The sequence below is a fragment of the Ambystoma mexicanum genome, chromosome 6p (assembly GCF_040938575.1).
Source record: "Ambystoma mexicanum isolate Mex_15411 chromosome 6p, UKY_AmexF1_1, whole genome shotgun sequence".
Taxonomy (NCBI): Eukaryota; Metazoa; Chordata; class Amphibia; order Caudata; family Ambystomatidae; genus Ambystoma; species Ambystoma mexicanum.
Window position 1 is genome coordinate 189,571,163 of NC_090935.1, and position 18,261 is coordinate 189,589,423.

Sequence of the window (18,261 nt, forward strand, 5' to 3'; positions counted from 1 at the left end):
GAGGCGCACATGCTATATTCTGTGCTTTTGAACATGCTGGCCAATGTAAATGCGATTGTTGGAATTCTCCAATGAGGTGGTTAGAGTGTGCGTCACAGGAAAAGGCGGCTATATTTTCTTTCATTCCTGTGCGTAGCGAGATGGGCAGAGATGGCGAAATGCAAACTTTTACAGTGAGTGATCACTTTGTGCTCGATCTGCTCCAGTATGCCGTGGAAAGAGGCCCTAATGGCAATTTCAATTTGGACGAAGTGGAGACTTTGTGGTGCGGCGTCCCTGTCCGTAGTTTCAACCATTTGGTTGAAGAATGTCGACGAGTGGCCACTTTAGGTACTGTGGATGTAGTGATAGTACATTATGGAGAATTGCCTTTGGGTTCAATAGCTTGTGCAAGTGTGTACCATCAACTGAAAAAGATGATAAAAGAAGTGATGCGCATTTTTCCCACTGCAAAGGTGATTTTCTCCTGTATACCACCAAGTCCAGAATATAACTATTCCAAATAATGTTTTCGGCAGCCAGAGGTTGGAAGGCGTCTTCTCAACAGAAGTATGTGCAACTTTTTGCGTGCTGCTGGGATGAACTCCTGTATGAATGAGAACATTGGTAATTGATATATCCACTTTCTCAATGGAAGTGGAATTTGTCGGACAGTGGCAATAACGTTTGGTTTTCAAATCTACAGGCTGAACTGAACACGCTATTGTAAGAATGTGAGGCCCAGAGCAACAAATAAAAACCATTATGAAAGGCTGCAAAAGGAGTAGTTACTGTGGAAGTTGTTTAAAAAACAAACAAGATGGCTTTCTTTAAAAGCCACCAGTATAAAGGACATCCCCTACCTTGGTTGACATGTATTCCCCTACTCTCACGTGTGCCTGCAAAAACATTGCAGACATTGCCACAGTTGCAGGGTTGTAACATATGCCGATTTTACAAATTAGCATGTTCTGTTTGTGGAGATTGTGGCGGACACAGAATTGCGCAATAACCTTTCTGTGTGTGCAATGCATGCCCAGAATGTGCTATACCATATATTTGTTAACCTTACTGCAGAGGGTGAGCTTGTGTGTTGTACGAGAGACAGCATATGCTCTGTGGGTGAATGGCACATACATTACTTGACAGTAAATGAAAAAGTGTGTCCGATAGGAGTTGTGTGCAGTGTATCATGTGGGTTTGGATATGTATGGAGTACCTACACTGAAGTGATTGCTTTTGGTTTATTTGTGTGAGAATTTGGTGATGCTCGATCTAGACGACATTATTGTTATTGATTGTGTAGGGAGAAATGCACACCATGTAACACGATATATAGTGCGTTTGTGCTGAGGGAGGTAGTAGGGCAGGCAATGTTTCTGTTTCCGATCTCCTGCATAATTTTGTTTCCCAATATGCAGCCACCCATTTAGGGATGTTATTTTTAATTTGGTGCCAAAATGGACACAACATAGTGTATTGTGCAGAAGTGTATAGCATTCTTTTACCTAATACTGCATGTTCCTTTAGTGCCTGCTGTACACTCATTGCGTTGGTGCCCTTTTTGGAAGTGCTGGAAGTGCAGGAACAATGTTTGTGTTTGCTGTTGCGCACTTGCACCCTTCAAAAGGCACTGCAACACGCACAACCATTTCTTTCATTATGTACCAATTTCTACTTATTTCAACTGCAGTGTTTTCCACACTACCATTGTTCCTTCCATTTAGCAAACAACTGTGTGGAGGGTCTATGATGCATGTCACACTTACTCCATTCATTGCCACTTGCTTTGTAACAATATAAAAGGAGCATTCTGTGATAATTACGTACAAAAACCATTCCTAAAGGAACGTTACTATACAGGTGTGCTACTACAAACATAGCATCATTTATAAATACAGTATACTAAGGAAACTTATGTTTACAGTGCCTTAATAGAAACCTATGAAATTCACTAACAAAAAACGTTGTTAAAGGGACGTTATGGTTAGTTTGCACCACTACAAAACCTATGCAATTCAATGGAAACACGTTGCTAAAGGGACATTATGGTTACAGGTAAAACCTAAAAACCTCCAGAAATTCGAAAGTTATGGTACGCTACGCAACCATAACTCGTGCTACCACTGTGCACTGCAAGGACTAACACCCATGACATCAAAAATGACATCACAAATGTATCCCCTTGGTTTCCTTGTTCTTCTTTTCGTGTAAATAGGGTCTAGCCTCCTCAGAGGCCGCCTTGACCGGTAAAAATACCAAATCATAGAGAATGCCAAGGAGCCAAACCCCCAAACCAGGGAAAAAGCCTCTAGGCACCAAAAAACCCTGGAAGTTTTTCCAGTAGATGACTTGACGTTGTAGAATATGGCCAAGTACATGTCCAAGCTGAATGATAGAATAACTCCCAAGGTTGCACAGTTGTACAATGGTTCAACAGGATGGGAAGGAATTTGAGTAGACAATAATCAATGAGGATGCCACAACTGATGGGTACAGCTGAAACTTGAGTAGAAAATAACCAAGTAGGCTGGCACAACTGGATGGTTGAACTGAAACCAAATCAATCCTTGATTGCGTGAACGGAGAAAGGCAAAGACAGCACAAGTCTGGAAAGGCACAATAAGTGCGAGATTGCTGGAAACAGCTGACAGCAAGTGAAGAGCCAGAACAGTTGAATAGCTTTGGTAAAAGGCTGTTAGGCGGAAACCTGTGCAGTTCCCTCTGGGACCTCTGCAAAAGATTTAGGACTACAGGTGTTTGGCAGTAAACCCACTTGGTAGCAGTCTGTACCACACAGATTCACTTGGTAGCTGTGGCTGAGCAGTCAGACTTCCCTCAAGAAGAGTTAAGCAGTATGTGGAGTATGCAATATAGGGCAATTCTTCACAGTAAGACAAGCAAACACGCAACGAGGCTCAGTGTAAAGATATTAAGGTATTTATTTATAACGGAACATCTATGGAAAACACTATGGCACTATCACGGCAAACACTTCAATCACAATTACTCTACGAAGAAGAAACGATCAATCCCCCTAACAATATTTCGACAAGTCTAGGTTCTACCAGCATCACTTATTTGCAGACAGAGGTGTATGCCTCATCCTAGATGGCACTCTAATATTAGTTAGGACGGGAGAGAAAAATAGGCAGATTACGAAATCAACACAGTTCAATACTTCACGGGAAAAATGCAGGGCAAGAAGGCAAGAACCATGATAGATCATAAAGTTCAGAGGCCAGGCCCACTCGGAGAAAGGCAAGGCGATATGTCCCAAAAAGTCTTCCAGTGGCAATGCGTTCGAGTCTTTGTAGCAAATTGTTATCGGCAGATTGAACAAGTTCAGAACAATACGTGAGAAAAAGCTTGGAGGCGACCCAACGGAAAGGAAAGGATTAAGACACCTCACTCGAACCGATCGAAAGGGAAGCCAGGCGGACACGGTACCTTGTTTGTGGAGAGACAGCTCCGGCGGGGGAAGTTGTTCCTGGTGGTGGATGCTCGTCGGGTCTTTGCCAAGAGTAGAGATGATCTCGTCGTCGAAGAAAAGTGAAGTCCGGTGCACCACCAGGGAAGAGACCAGCCGCGGAGTGCTCCGTCACAAGGCACCACCTTTTGGTCGCGGTACAGGGGTAGTGGCTATCCGGTTGCCGAGGTGCTCTGCACGGGCAATTCGACCACTGCGTCCTGAGGCGAAGAAAAAGCAAAGGGGACTGGTTGTTCCCACCAGTCAGGGGAAGAGACTCTCTGGCAGGGAGTTCTCCTCTGTCGTCGGGAAGTGGTGAGTCGGTTCCGCAGGGCTCCACCGGAGGTGTCGTCATGCAGGTCGGCTCAGCGTTACCCTCGTCGGATTCTTAGGTCCTGTGGCGACTTCTGAAGATACAGTCCCAAAAGCCCTGCTTTTATGCAGAAAACCCCCATTCATTCAGCCTAGCTGTCAATCAACACATGCTAAGTGGTGAGCGGGGAGGCTCACCACTTGGGCCAATCACACCAGAGTGCGACCGGAGTTGGCAAGGCAACTCGGTCCAGGGTGCCTAAACCCCTCCCACACCCCTATGGTAACCCAGACATAATGGCACCACTTTGGAGGGTCTCTGTACAGAGGCCCGCCAAAAGTGGAACAAAGGGCTCAACCTTTGGTTTAGGAGTCACAGAGACGAACACAGACGCCATTTTAAAAACCTAGTTCTGGCAGAAAATACCATTCAAAAAACTTATTTAAGATAAGTAGACCGGTGGTACGTTAGAGATTAACGAGAAAAAATATCAATCTCCAACAATGGGACGAATCCCATAGGGTTATGTTCGGGGTCAAACATAACAAGTAGTTTCCACTGCCACCGGCCAAAACTCGATGAGGGGGGACGGGACAGTGCCCCCTCGAGTAACAGATCTAGGAGTAATCGAATTACCCCTACTAGTATGTCCACAATAAGATGGTTTGTACTAGTTCTGTTAGTAAATTTAGGTCTAGTAAAGCCAATGGTGACTTTCCATGCCCGGGGAGACAGTAGTCAGTCCCCGGGTATGGAGTCTATGGTGGAGGTCCGCTAGGACACCCCAGTGTTACTGCATGTAGGGTGTGGTGTAACACACATGGAAAAACATATGAGACCCTATGGAGTAAAAGACCCCATAGTCCATAGAACACATTGACATTCAAAGGAATTACACACATTCATGTCCAAGAGTGGGAGGAAAAGAGTCTCAGGATGGAAAAGAGTCTTGGCAGGATGAAAAAAAACAAACTCCAGAAATCCAGCAAAGCTGCTGGGGGACTCACTAGGTTAGTAAATTCAGCCTAAACAGAGTATTCTCCCTAACAAAGGCCAAAGTGAACATAAAGGTATGGATGGAATCTATGAAAGATAGGAGGAGCGAGAGAGAGAGATGCTGTGGTACAGAAGTTTACCGAGGCAAACTGAAGCAGCGTACGAGTACGTGGAAAAAATTGCCCCAGAGACAGGCGGACAGATCTGCAACAAGGACAGTAGCAGTAAGAAAAACTCCTGCATATTTCCATTAGCAGGGCTGGCTGGGAAGCCAGCGCAGAGCTTCCAGAGGTTGGGCTTAGCTGGCAGCCCACATCATTTAGATACTTGGGAGTAATCATTTGGCACACTTCAGAACCGATGCATGAGGACAACACCAAACTGGCACTAAGCCGTCTGAGAAAATCTATGGGGTTCTGGTCTAAACTCCCATTATCGGTAATGGGAGTAGTTGCTATAACTAAAATGATAGTCCTGCCAAGGTTTTTGTATTTTTTCCACAATGTGCACCACTACATCCCAGCCTCCTTTTTCTGCACAATTGAGAAACTGTTGAGGGAGCTGCTGTGGGGCACCGCCAGACACAGATTGTCCCTATCCACATTGTCACTGCCATATAAGGAAGGTGGGGTCCAACTACCGGACCTGGAGAGGTACTACTTAACAGCGCAACTCAGTCACGTGGCCAAATAGCTTGCTGATGAGGCTACCTCGGAAACAAGACTGATAAATCAACTATTGGCCCCGGCGCCCTTTAAAGAAATACTCTGGATCTCATTAAAGTGCTTGAATGCAACCCCAATGATAGTGACACTGGGCTTGAAAGTCTGGAACAGGGTCCTAAAACTTTCGAAAAGTGACAACCCCTATTCCCTGGACACCCCAATGGCAGCTGCAGTCTGCGAAATTAAAAGAGACTTTTGAAACATAAGACTATGGAGGGGTTTGGTGTCTACACATGGGGTGACATGTATGTAGAGGGAGTTTTCAGGGAATTGAGTCCATGATTGCAAAAGAAGGGCTGCCCAGGGGCCAATTTCTATGGTACCACAGGGATACAAAAGTTGCAAAAGAAACCTGGAAGGATTGACCCGAAGAACCAGAGATAGACCTGACATTGGCAGTACTACATAATCTTGGGGATGGGTGGAAACCAGTGTCCAGAATCTACATCCAGCTTATGGATAGAACAAAGCCCAAAAGCGCAGCATTGAAACAAAAATGGGAGACTAACATGGGAACTGATATAACGGACAAGGAATGAGCCAGGGGCCTGGCATATCCCTGTGAAGTCTCTAGAAATGCCAGATTACAGTTGATCCAACTAAACGTCCTTTATAGGACATACATGACTCCGGGTAGAATTGCTAGGTTCAATAACAAGGTCACCTCACAGATATGAAAAGTAGTACAATGTGATGGAGCACTGGACGAATGCTGAGACCAAGGTGTGGGGTGAAGGGGTCTCCAAAGTAGGGGGGGAGCAAGCCCAAAATATGAAGCCTGAAGGCACTAATATGGGACATGTTTCACTCGCCGGACGATAAAACCTTGTGAAAACATGGGACTATGACTCAGGCCCTGAGTGGTCCAATGCACAAACGCTGTTACCAGGTGGCTGATCAAGTAACCCAGACCATCCCCCAAAAGGGTGGCACCGACATACTGAAAACACCCTACTAAAACACCTGCAGAAAACACTGAATAATAGAAGAATATATGAAGACTTAAATGGTTAAATGTTTGTTTATGTTCATATGGTATACTGTACATGCAAAACATTATTGGTGAATCATGATATATGTACTATGTTTAATATAAATGCCAATAAAAACATTTAAAAATAAAGTAGCAGGAAGAAAAACAGGGACTAAAGTCACCAGAGTGTGAAAAATTAGTAAAGGAGCTGTAGTCCAGTAGGAAAACTGTACCGTCATGCAGCAGCAAACTCCAAGAGGGAAGACAGATACAACATGCCATCCAAACCGAACGGAGCGGAGAAGTAATCTAGGCGGACATCTCAGGTGAGGACTTCACTGTGAGTTGTGGTTCTTGGGTCACATTCCTAATGCTTCCACCTTTGCCACAATTCAAAGGGGCTGAACCTAACATGTACCAACTTGACATTGTCACCACCCGGACCCCTCCCACCATCAGTGTGGCTTTGACAGCTAAAGGGTGCAGGCTACCGTCTACAGCATGAAGTGCATCAAGCACATCTACAGGCAAGAAATGAAACAACATCACAATCAACTTCAATAAATGCACAGTTAAAAAATGTCCTCACCAAATTGATTTCAGACATGCCACAGAGAAAACATCCAATGCCCTTGTGTAAATTGCTGTCACACCGAACCATCCTTGCAAGCCCATGGAAAGGGGAAGCAGGAATGACATATGTGTCTGGACCCCCAGCCACAAACACATGCACAAGACAAGCTTGCATGGGCCCAGCTGGAACAGACAGTGGATGCTTTCAAAAGCCACAAAGCACCACACCGTCACAAAATAAAATGGCCGCATACGACCCGGGAGAGTGCACCCAGGAGGGGGGAGGTACAGTGTGCACCTCAACACCCACATGCGATGATGTTGAGATAAAAAAAAACTCCATGGACTCAACGCCTGCACGGCCCGACCTGTGTAAGTGATAAGTTCTCGTCCTGCTCATCCTGTGGATGGAAATCAGAAGGTGGATGTGGCACAGTTCCCTGACCACGCCTATGTGCAGCTTGCCCCTCGACGGCAGCAAGCCTGCAGGTCTGGTAAGAGTGGTCCTGTGTGGCAATGGCACGTAGGTCAGCAGCAACACCTCACGTAATAAACATGCTTCCTCTTGCAAGGTAGCACATGTAACACAGAGTTCTGCCTGCATGGGCTCACATGGCATCTGGAGCACCTCCCGGCATGCACGCAGCCGAGATGGTGTTCTCATGCTGCTCCAACCTCTCCACTGAACCCCTGCCTCCGGGACATGCTGAGCACACCCAGAGTAGATCTGAGGGATTGATGGTCATCCCTCAGGGCATCCATGTGTGCCTCTGTGTGAGCAGCATGTCCTTGATGCAGAGACACCATTTCAGCCTGGCGTGCCCTGTCTGAGGCCGCCCTGCCCAGCCTGAGTGAGCGACCCATGGACTGCGCTGCCTGCTTCTGGATGTCCACCTGCCTAGCAGGGGTGTGCACGGATTGGGCCACACGTTCCATGCTCTGAGCGATCTTATCAATAGCTGCCCCCTGCTGCTCTGAACCTGCATACATGGATTGCTCCTACTCAGAATACCCTTGTGGCGCACGGCCACCGCGTTGCCGGACATGACACCCGTGGGGCCCAAGGAGCCGTGGTCCTCGCTGGATTGGCACCGCCCGCGGCTGCAGGACTACATCCCTCCATTGACATGATGCCCCAGGCACATCAGCAACTGGTGTGGAGTGTGACCGTGTGGCCAGAACCACCACAGGCGGAGGTTCCAACACTGTCTGGCTCCTCAGTGCAGGTGTCGCAGACAGAAGATTGTCCACATCAGGATCACTCACCGGCGATGAATGGACATGACGCGCATCCAGCTCAACGTTGTGCTCAGAGTGTTCATTAGAGCTTGACCCATTTCCAGCCCTGGACATGATGGTCTGGAGCACAAGTGGGTTCTCGTGGTCTACCACCCCACGACCTCCACTTGTGCCGGGTTGCTGATGTAACAGCAACCCTGTGTCTGGAATGACATCACCATCCTCTGGCTCCATTGCGTCATCACCTGTAACGTGAAAAAAACAAACATGAGTACACATGCCAGAAGCACATAACCCACACACACATAGACATCACATCGCCAGCCAACACATGAAGCCGACATGTCCCGCACAACTGAAATTCCGACATGCATCCAGTGGCATTGATATGCAATGGCATCCCGAAAGCAGAAATGGTTGCGTGTAAATTGCGAAGCCTACACATGTACTGAATGTAGTATATCAACTCCATCACAGACAACCTCTGGCAGGCACAAATAACAGGTTGGAATGACAGATGGCAACAAAGAGATGGCACATGCCATAAGCATGTCTGAACATCCAAAAGGCTACAGCTGCAAGTGAATCAAAACACACCATGACACACTTAGCATGCATGTACACATGCATCACTAAATCATCATCACCAATATAGCTTCATCCATCTGCAGTTCGGCCCGTACCAGGCATCATGGGCCATGTACACATAGTGAATGTCCAGAGCAAGTGAGGGCCTGCAATGAGGCATGAGGGACCATAACGCACAGTACAGTCCAAGATGCCGGTCATGAAGCCTCCAGAACACCCCTCAGGGCCTGATTCAGCACATTGTGCATTGAATGTGCCAATCAGTGATTCAGTGTGTCAAATCATCACGCCCAGGCTCCACCAGACTTGCTAAGTGGGCCTGGACGTACACGTACTGCACAACAGTGCACCTTCCGGATTGTGCCAGTTGAACATAATGGGCGCAATGCTGAAATCTCAGTAGCATTTGCGTTAAATAACAACATATTAGTCATTCAACAAAAAATCTGCAGAGAACACATGTGTAAATACACACTTTCACACACACATAAGTAGCTGCAATGTTGCACTACACAACGTTGAAGCTGCTTACATATGTATATGTGAAAGTGTTCAAATACACCCGTGTTCATATACACCCATATGGTGAATATGAACAGCATCCTATACAGGAAAGTAAGCAGCTTCAACGCTGCTTGCTTTGATGTATGTGAAAGTGTACACATGCACACGTGCAGGCAGCTCCACAGTCATTGCAACCCGATTGGCAGGCTATAATCAATCTGCGGCCTATAGCAGTTAGTTTAGGCCGCAGATTGACCAATCAACTTTGCTAAACACCTGCTAGGGTGTTCCAATGCAGAGTACATGTTTCACAAGATGCGCCTGTGCCTGTGCGTTTCATAACAGTGAAGGGATGATAATCTGAACATACATGCCAGGTCACTTGACATTGCAGCAGTGAGAAGGCATGTAGAACAGTGTAACATGGCTCAGAAGTGGGTGGGTGCAGTGCAGAACATGTGTATGTTACCAACTCTCTACTTCAACAAGTACGTTATGATGTCTATCAATAAACATGAAGGCAGTGTAAGGGCAAGTTCAGCCATCATGTGCAATGTGCATGCAATGGGTTGCATGGCTACAGGCAACCCCCCCCCCCACAACCCTTAGTGAAAATGCAGGGAGGCATTGCATGGCAATGAAAGGTTGACCAGAGAACTGGGTGTTGGCAGACAGTGTTGACTAGCGTCAATTACATCATCTCAGTCAACTGACACCACAGCAGATGAGAATGGGACAGTAAGCAGGACACATGATGAACCCTCAATAGTACACCCATTTGTGCAGAAGGCACTACACCAGTTGAACATAGTCAGGGGGCCTGCAACAGGGGTAGGCCTGTGCACCACACAGACAATGACACCCTAAACATGTTTGTGATGCAGGACTGAGCCAGAGTGAGCATGGAATGGATGACAATATGCCATGATACGTATATAATCCTGGGCACGTACTACAATGATCATCCTGCCAAGGAAACATAGGGGCATGCATGGAATGCACATGGAGCATGAATGGGCAATCATGTCCCCGGGGAGCATCTGCCATCTGCACAGTCCGAGTGAGACACCCTGCATCAAGGACAAAGGATGTACCCCACAGTATGTGTCTGGCAGGTTCGCGGGGGAAGTGTGCATGTACACAGGAGTGTGGGACAGGCCGTTGCAGTAGTCCAACATGTGACCCTCCAGTGCCATGGTGAAATTGAGGTTCAGGGGGTGGAGGGGCAAGGAGGCATGCCTGTGTGGAGTACCCACATGCAGACTGAACACACATGCACGTCAGTCATGCGATGACATAGTCCGAGTGCTGACTGTAAAGACACCCCAGGCTACATGCGGAAGGGTCAGTGAGCTGGAACATGGACTGGAGGGGCAGCCGGGTGACTAGCATGTGAGTAGGGTGCATGTGTGGTGATGAGGACAGTCCCCGTCTGCTTGACATGTCCAGCATGCATCACAACAGGCACGAATTAGTGAAGCATTGCATGACTCGCACATGAGAACCATGTACACATAGTATGTAGTGGCAGTCAAGCACAACACATCACACAAGCAAACCACACATGGGCTGGACAAACACGCAACAACACACACCGGATGCGGCATCATAATCCTGCATCTCTCCCACTCCTTCGACCAATTGTGCAGGGATGAACTCTGCAGCGATCACCTCGTGCGGAGTGAGTACTTCCTCCTCAGGTGCTGGCCCACTGCCAGTAACCTGAGTCATGCCGTAATTGGAGGCACGCTTTAGCTTAGCACAGCGTTGGAGGTCATCCCAACACTTTTTGCAGTCCTAAAATGAGCGCACCTCATGTCCGAATGCACTAACAACATCCGCAACATGCTTCCAGTGGTCCCAACGCTGGGCAGGCGTGGTGTGGCAATTTGTGCCCACTAGCATGTCACGTTCATGTTCTGACACGTAGCCCACAAGGAGGTCCAGTTCCTGCTTGCCGAAAGGCTTCTTCCTCGACGTGCCGGAGGCCATAGCCGTGTCTGGGGTTCCCTGCCTCTTGGGCAGTGGTCCGGACCCTGACTGGCAAATGCCGCCCTGATCAGTAGGGGCAGTAGCGCTGGTGGACTGGACCAAGGAAGTGGCAGGTGAAACTAGGAGGCAAGCTCTTACTTGTGTCAATGGCTGCTGGGTGCTCTTGACTGGACCCAGTGCAGCAACAGCCGCTATGCCAAGGTCTGTGACCGAGACTGTCCTGGCTGGCAGGCTCACAGCCGAGGTGGTGTTGGCTGCATCTGCCCATGCATTTGCCAACACCCGGCTGCTCGGGGCAGCAGATGACAACACTGTCCCAGGGACATATGCCTTCGCTGGCCAATCCTGAGCCTGGTTGGTGGTCACCACATATGCACCTGCAGCTACCACTACCGTTGGGCTTGTGGCAGTAGATGAAACTGACTGCCGGGTCACAAGGGCACCAGTGTCAGATGCAAGAACTGCATCTCCCGGAGCCACAGGGGGTGATGGCATGACTGTACCAACACGTGGCAGAACATCCTGCCGAAGTGGTTCACCCCTGCCTCGTCCCCCTCTGCAGCCACCCTGGTCAGCCCAGCCACGCCCCTGACCATGCCCACCACGTAGAGGACGCCCAACTAAGGCACTTCTCACCTTACGTGGCCACCCAACCATGGCACAGATGTACTAGTGCCAATGGGAGGTGTACATGACAATTGTCCTGGGCAATTGGGGTGAAGTGGGTGGGGTACTAGATGTAAACAGCACCCCTGTGCACCTGTAAGGCTGTATGTGACCCCAGTGAGAAAATGACGTGTCACGCAATGCCCAGGCACCCCAAATCTGCAATCAAACAGTGCACGCAACCCCCGGTAGCCAATGTGTGTGTAATTAACCTCCCACAGTACGCGGTGGCACACAGGGACACAAAAAACACATATGCATGGGACACAGGCTACTATGATCTCAAAAACGGTTAAGCGATACACAGGGGGACCAGCAGTAGGAAAAATAGAATGCGCAATTCAGCTTCTGACTAGCGTGGGAAAAAAAAACATGTGTAGGCAAGAACCCCACCAAAAGAAGAGGTACGTTCTCGATCCGCTGTGAAGTGATGGTGTGTGAAACAACAAGAAGTAGCAACTCACGCGTCGGTCTCCAGGAAAAGGATATACAGCGAACTGCTGGGCCGCACTCACCTTTAATCCGGGCCGAGGGAAACGCCTGTGCACATCACCTCCTTACAGGCTTAGGCCCTTTCCTCGAATTACACGATTTCACACGCGATTGTTCTGTTTTTGCACATGTGGATTCACTATGCACCCATGCTGAGGGAAACGCCTGCATGCGTCACGTCACTTACGTGCTTATGTGCTAAGGCCCTTTCCTTGAATTACACACTGATGTGCTGTTTTTTCACGTGCGGCTTCACTCTGCATCAAAATGGCCATGCAACAACACACGGAAGACCATGCTCCTGCCCAGAAGGCCATTTTCCTGCCCCCCAGAGCCACGAGCCGCATCCCATGAGCCAACTGCTGCTGCCAGCCTGCCTGCTGGCCACGTGTCCTGCTATTTGGTGCCTGCACATCAGCCATCTGCAGGGGTCCAGATGCTGCGACCACCCCTGCTGGAACAGAAGACTCCCAACTGCTGTTCTATCACTCCATAACCCAGCACCAGGACCCAGTTGCCCACCCACACCTGCCTCGGGGATGCCATGTCAGGCCACACTCCATCTGGGACCAGTGGCGACCCCCCGCAGAGAGGCAGAGGGCTCCCAGCTTCACTGCAGGAGAAGTTGGTATCCTGGTGGAGCAAGTCCTGGTGCATTATGATGCCCTCTTCAGACGACCACGCGCCGACAAGGAAGGACAGAGAAGGATCTGGTTGAGCATCTTGGGTGCCATCAATGCAGAGGGGGTGGCATACCCGCGACCTGAAACACATCCATAAGCGCTGGGAGGACTTCAGGTCCAGGACCCTCACGAAGGCCCGGCACCTCTTGGACGCAGCGGATGCAGTGGGGTGCCGGGTCCACCTTACCACCGATCAAATGAGGGTCCTGGAACACATTCACTCAGCGCTTCACCTCAGGTCCTCGAGAGGCAGACCCGTATGAAGGCGAGCGGTAAGTGTCCAAGCATACTCGTTGGACGCAGTGCATGTTGAGGTGTGCCAGGAGTGTGCAGCTTGGACATATGTCTGACATGGCCCATGTATGGATGTATATGTGCAGGAATATGACCGTGCTTCATGTGAGTCTAGTCATGTGTGATGCACATCAATAGTGTATGTGTTCGGAAGCATGATACACAACTGCATGTGAAGATGCACACATGTTTGCATGCCTGTGAATGTACTCAGCCATGTTTGAGGTGTGACACATGGATACTCGTCACGCCTTCATATATGTGCACGGTGTACATGTGTGTGTCTGTCTGTTTGGAGGGGGGTGACTGTGAGACGCCATGGATGCATGTGACACAGACATGTAGGTACCCGATTCGCAGATGTGACATATTTGCCGATGATTGCACTGTGACAGGTGGTGGAGATGTACAGATGCATGTCTGTCTGGTGGCGTGTTTGCATGTGTTCGGCACTCCCCATGTTGCTTGAGATGTCATGCCAACCTTTGGATGTTCATGCAGTTGTGTGTGTATGGATGCTGCTGCCTGCTGCACGATTCCTGTTAATTTGTGCATGTGTGTGGGTTGCAATGATATGAGTGTTGGGGAGTGTGATACCATCTATGAAGTTTGACACTGCCACTCATGTGCAACTGTCATGTGTGTAGCAGACCATTGTACAGTGCCCTGATGCCTGTGTTCTATCTCTCCCTGTCTGCAGCGTCGACTGATGAAGAGGGCAGAGACGGTGCTGTGGAGCACAGCGGCAGGGATGCGATCGCCAGCCAGAGACGCAAGGCCCAGCTCCCCTCTGAGGTAATCATATCTTCTGGGAGTGAGGAGTCTGGTGCCGCATCTATGGCCGCAGCTGCCTAGGGAAGGTCCAAGAGGCGGAGGTTGGATGTGGACTCCTCGGCAGTAGAAGGGGCAGCTGAGCCCCCACAGGGGCCCATGGAGGAAGACGGCACAGAGTCATCCAGGATGGTGGGGGGTTTGGTGGAGGAGGAGGCTGTAACAGCCCCATGCATGGGGGCTGGAAGAGCGGATTCCACTGGTGCTAGTGGTGCAGTCCAGGGGCAGGACAGGAGGCAGCACAGGTCGCTGCAGAGGTGCCTGTGCGTAATCCTGTCCCGATCCTGTGACTGCATTATCCGGCACCAGCAGGGATGCCTTCGTCCAGACCCGTTTTCAGGGAGGGGATGCGCAAACAACAACTGGCCTTCCTCTCCGTGCGGACGTGGCAATCCATTATCGGATTGAGCCTGTCCTAGCTGGTGTGGCGTTGCGCCAACGTGGTATTTGGGATGACGTGCAGGGTTCTCGTGAGGACAATGCACGTCATTTTGAATACCTGTTTGGGCTTGTTCCAATACTAGGACAGGTCGTCGGCACTGGGTTGCTCCGTGTGCTGGATCTTCTTGAAACCCCCTCCTCAACTGAACCCCCTATGTGACAGTCATCCTCCGTGCCATCTTCCCGCCCAAGTATCACCTGGGCCCCCTGTGGAGCTGCCCCTGAGCCAGCGGCCAGGCTGGTAGATGACACATCCCTGCCACAGTCAGGGGTGGCCACCCCACCAACTGGACCCCAGCAAATGGAGGACGTGCAGGCATCAACAAGCAGGGCAAGTGCACGGCAGCACCAGAGGATTCCATCAGCATGGATGCCGTGGTGGTTCCAGAGACAGTTGCATTGGAGGCAGCAGCAGGCTCGCCGTGGGAACCATCATGGCTCGGGGTCATCCACATCCCGGGGGCCGGCATTGGCCAGCAAGCAGTGGAACCCAGGATTGGGAGTGTCTTCCGTGTGTCAGCGGTTGGGCCAGCAAATAGATGCAGAGCGGTGACCAGCGGAGAGGGCATGGCTCACAATGGTCAGGGCGGAGAACTCCATGCACCGGGCTTTGAGGTGGGTTGAGTGCCTTGAGGCAACTTGCAGGGAGTTGGAGGATGCCATGGCTGCATCCCTGCAAGACCTTCCGGCCAGGGAACAGGCCCGCCTCTTGAACATCGACATGGGGTTCGATGACGCCCTGGCCCGGGACATCAAAAAGTGAGCCGTCGGACTAGCCTGCCACTTTTGTATATAGTTATTTAGGTTTAATTTAGTTTTTTTATGATTGGAGTACACAGACTTTGCTCCCATTTTTGTATATAGTTGTGGTTTACATAGGGTTTTCTATGGGTTTAATTTAGTTTTGGGATCATGGACCCGTCAAACTTTCATTGTAAATAGTTTGGGACATCTACATATTTTCTTTTTTACGTCATCCATGGAGTAAAGGCTTTTTATGCTTTTCATTTTTTTATATTTTTTCTATGTACTTTGGCGAATGACCACTTTTCATTTTTCATGTCTTGGATTATCATTTTTCCTTGGATTTTACTTTCTTTTTCATATTGCATTCATTGTTTCTTCATTTGCATGTGTGGTTTTCAATTTGGCATTTTGTTTTATTTTTAATACATTTCATGAATCTTCATTATTGGTGTGGTCTACTCTCATTGGTTTCGTGCATGTCTCTATGAGCATTGGCTCAGTCATGTGTTGCCACTGTGTGGCTCTGAAGGACATGGATCCACGGGCATGCTAGTTCTTTTCAGACTCTCATGGCATGGGTAATTTACTAGAGAGTGGGTGCAGTGGATGGTTGCGTGTTTGTACTGGAGGGTCGGGGGGTGGGATTTGGGTTGGCATTAGGGCCATGGGTCTGTATTTTTATGACGTGGTGTTTGAGGGGCCTGCTGGCAGGTGCCCATCACTGGTGGGGGGACATGAATCAGGGCCTGCTGGCAGGTTGCCGTCAATGGGGGTGGGATACAGGGACATGTGTTGGGCCCTGATGGCAGGTTGCCATCAATGGGGGTGAGGTGAAGGGACATATGTCGAGGCCTGCTGGCATGTGCCCATCACTGTGGGGGGGACATGAATTGGGGCATGCTGGCAGGTTGCCATCAATGGGGGTGGGGTGGAGGGACATGTGTCGGGATCTGCTGGCAGGTTGCCGTCACTCGTGGGGGGACATGAATCAGGGCCTGCTGCCAGGTTGCCGTCAATGGGGGTGGGAGACAGGGACATGTGTTGGGGCCTGATGGCAGTTTGCCATCAATGGGGGTGAGGTGGAGGGACATGTCTCGAGGCCTGCTGGCAGGTTGCCATCACTGTGGGGAGGACATGAATTGGGGCATGCTGGCAGGTTGCCGTCAATGGGGGTGGGGTGGAGGGACTTGTGTCGGGGCCTGCTGGCAGGTTGCCATCAATGGGGGGGGCATGAGTTGGGGCCTGCTGGCAGGTGCCCGTCACTGGTGGGGGGGAAATTAATCGGGGCCTGCTGGCAGGTTGTTGTCAATGGGGGTGGGGACATGAGTCAGGGCCTGCTGGCAGGTGCCCTTCACTGGTGGGGGGGACTTGTGTTGGGGCTCACAAGTGCATGGTGCCATGTGGCCTGCCTGCAGGGCATGGTAAGGGGTTTCAGGGTCCCCCCCTGTGGTGTGGGCTGCCTGTGGGGCATACCCAGGGGTGTAGGGCGGTCCCTTGTGGTGTGAGCTGCCTGCAGGGCATAGTCAGGGTGGATAGGCTGCCTGCGGGGCATGGTCAGGGTTTGCAGGGGTCCCCCCTGTGGTGTGGGCTGTCTGCAGGGCATGGTCAGGGTGGATGGGCTGCCTGAAGGGCATGGTCAGGGGCTGCAGGGTCCCCCCTGTGGTGGTGGCTGCCTGCAGGGCATGTCCAGGGGTGTAGGGTGGTCCCTTGTGGTGTGAGCTGCCTGCAGGGTATAGTCAGGGTGGATGGGCTGCCTGTGGGGCATGATCAGGGGTTGCAGGGGTCCCCTCTGTGGTTTGGGCTGCCTGCAGGGCATGGGGAGGGGTGATGGGCTGGCCGCAGGGCATGGTCAGGGGTATATGGTGCTCCCCTATGGTGTGGCCTGCCTACAGGGCATGGTCAGGGTGGATGGGCTGCCTGCGGGGCATGACCAGGGCTGTAGGGGGGGCTGTGGTGTGGGCTGCCTGTGGGGCATGGGGAGGGCACACCCAGGAGGGCACACACTGGCAAATTGCGTGTAATTCTCACTCGTGTACCCCGGAATACAAGTACCCCTCTCCCACCAGCGAAATCACGTGTAAAGCGCAATCGCGTACCCCGGAATAAACGTACCCTGCTCGTGCCAATGAAATTGCATATAATTCTCACTTGTATACCCCGGAATACATGTACCCCGCTCGTGCCAGCGAAATCATGTGTAATTCTCACTCGCGTACCCCGGAATACACATACCCCACTCCAGCCAGCGAAATCACGTGTAAAGCGCAATCGCGTACCCCGGAATACACGTACCCTGCTCGCGCCAGCGAAATTGCATGTAATTCACACTCGCGTACCCTGGAACACATGTACCCCGCTCGCGCCAGCGAATTCGCGTGGAAAGCTCACTCGTGTACCCCCATATTCACGCAGCTGTGTGGTGAGGAGCCATAGGCACACCTTGCAGCCAGCCCACACAACAGGGGTCCACCCGACACCCCTGTCCATGACCCGCAGGCAGCCCTCCCCACAGGGGACCACCCTACACCCCTGTCCATGACCCGCAGGCAGCCCTGACCACAGGGGACCACCCTACACTCCTGTCCATGATCCACAGGCAGCCCTCACCACAGGGGACCACCCTACCCCTGTCCATGACCCGCAGGCAGCCCTCACCACAGGGGACCATCCTACACTCCTGTCCATGACCCACAGCCAGTCCTCACCACAGGGGACCCCCATCACCACTGGACATGCCCGCAGGCAGCCAATCCACC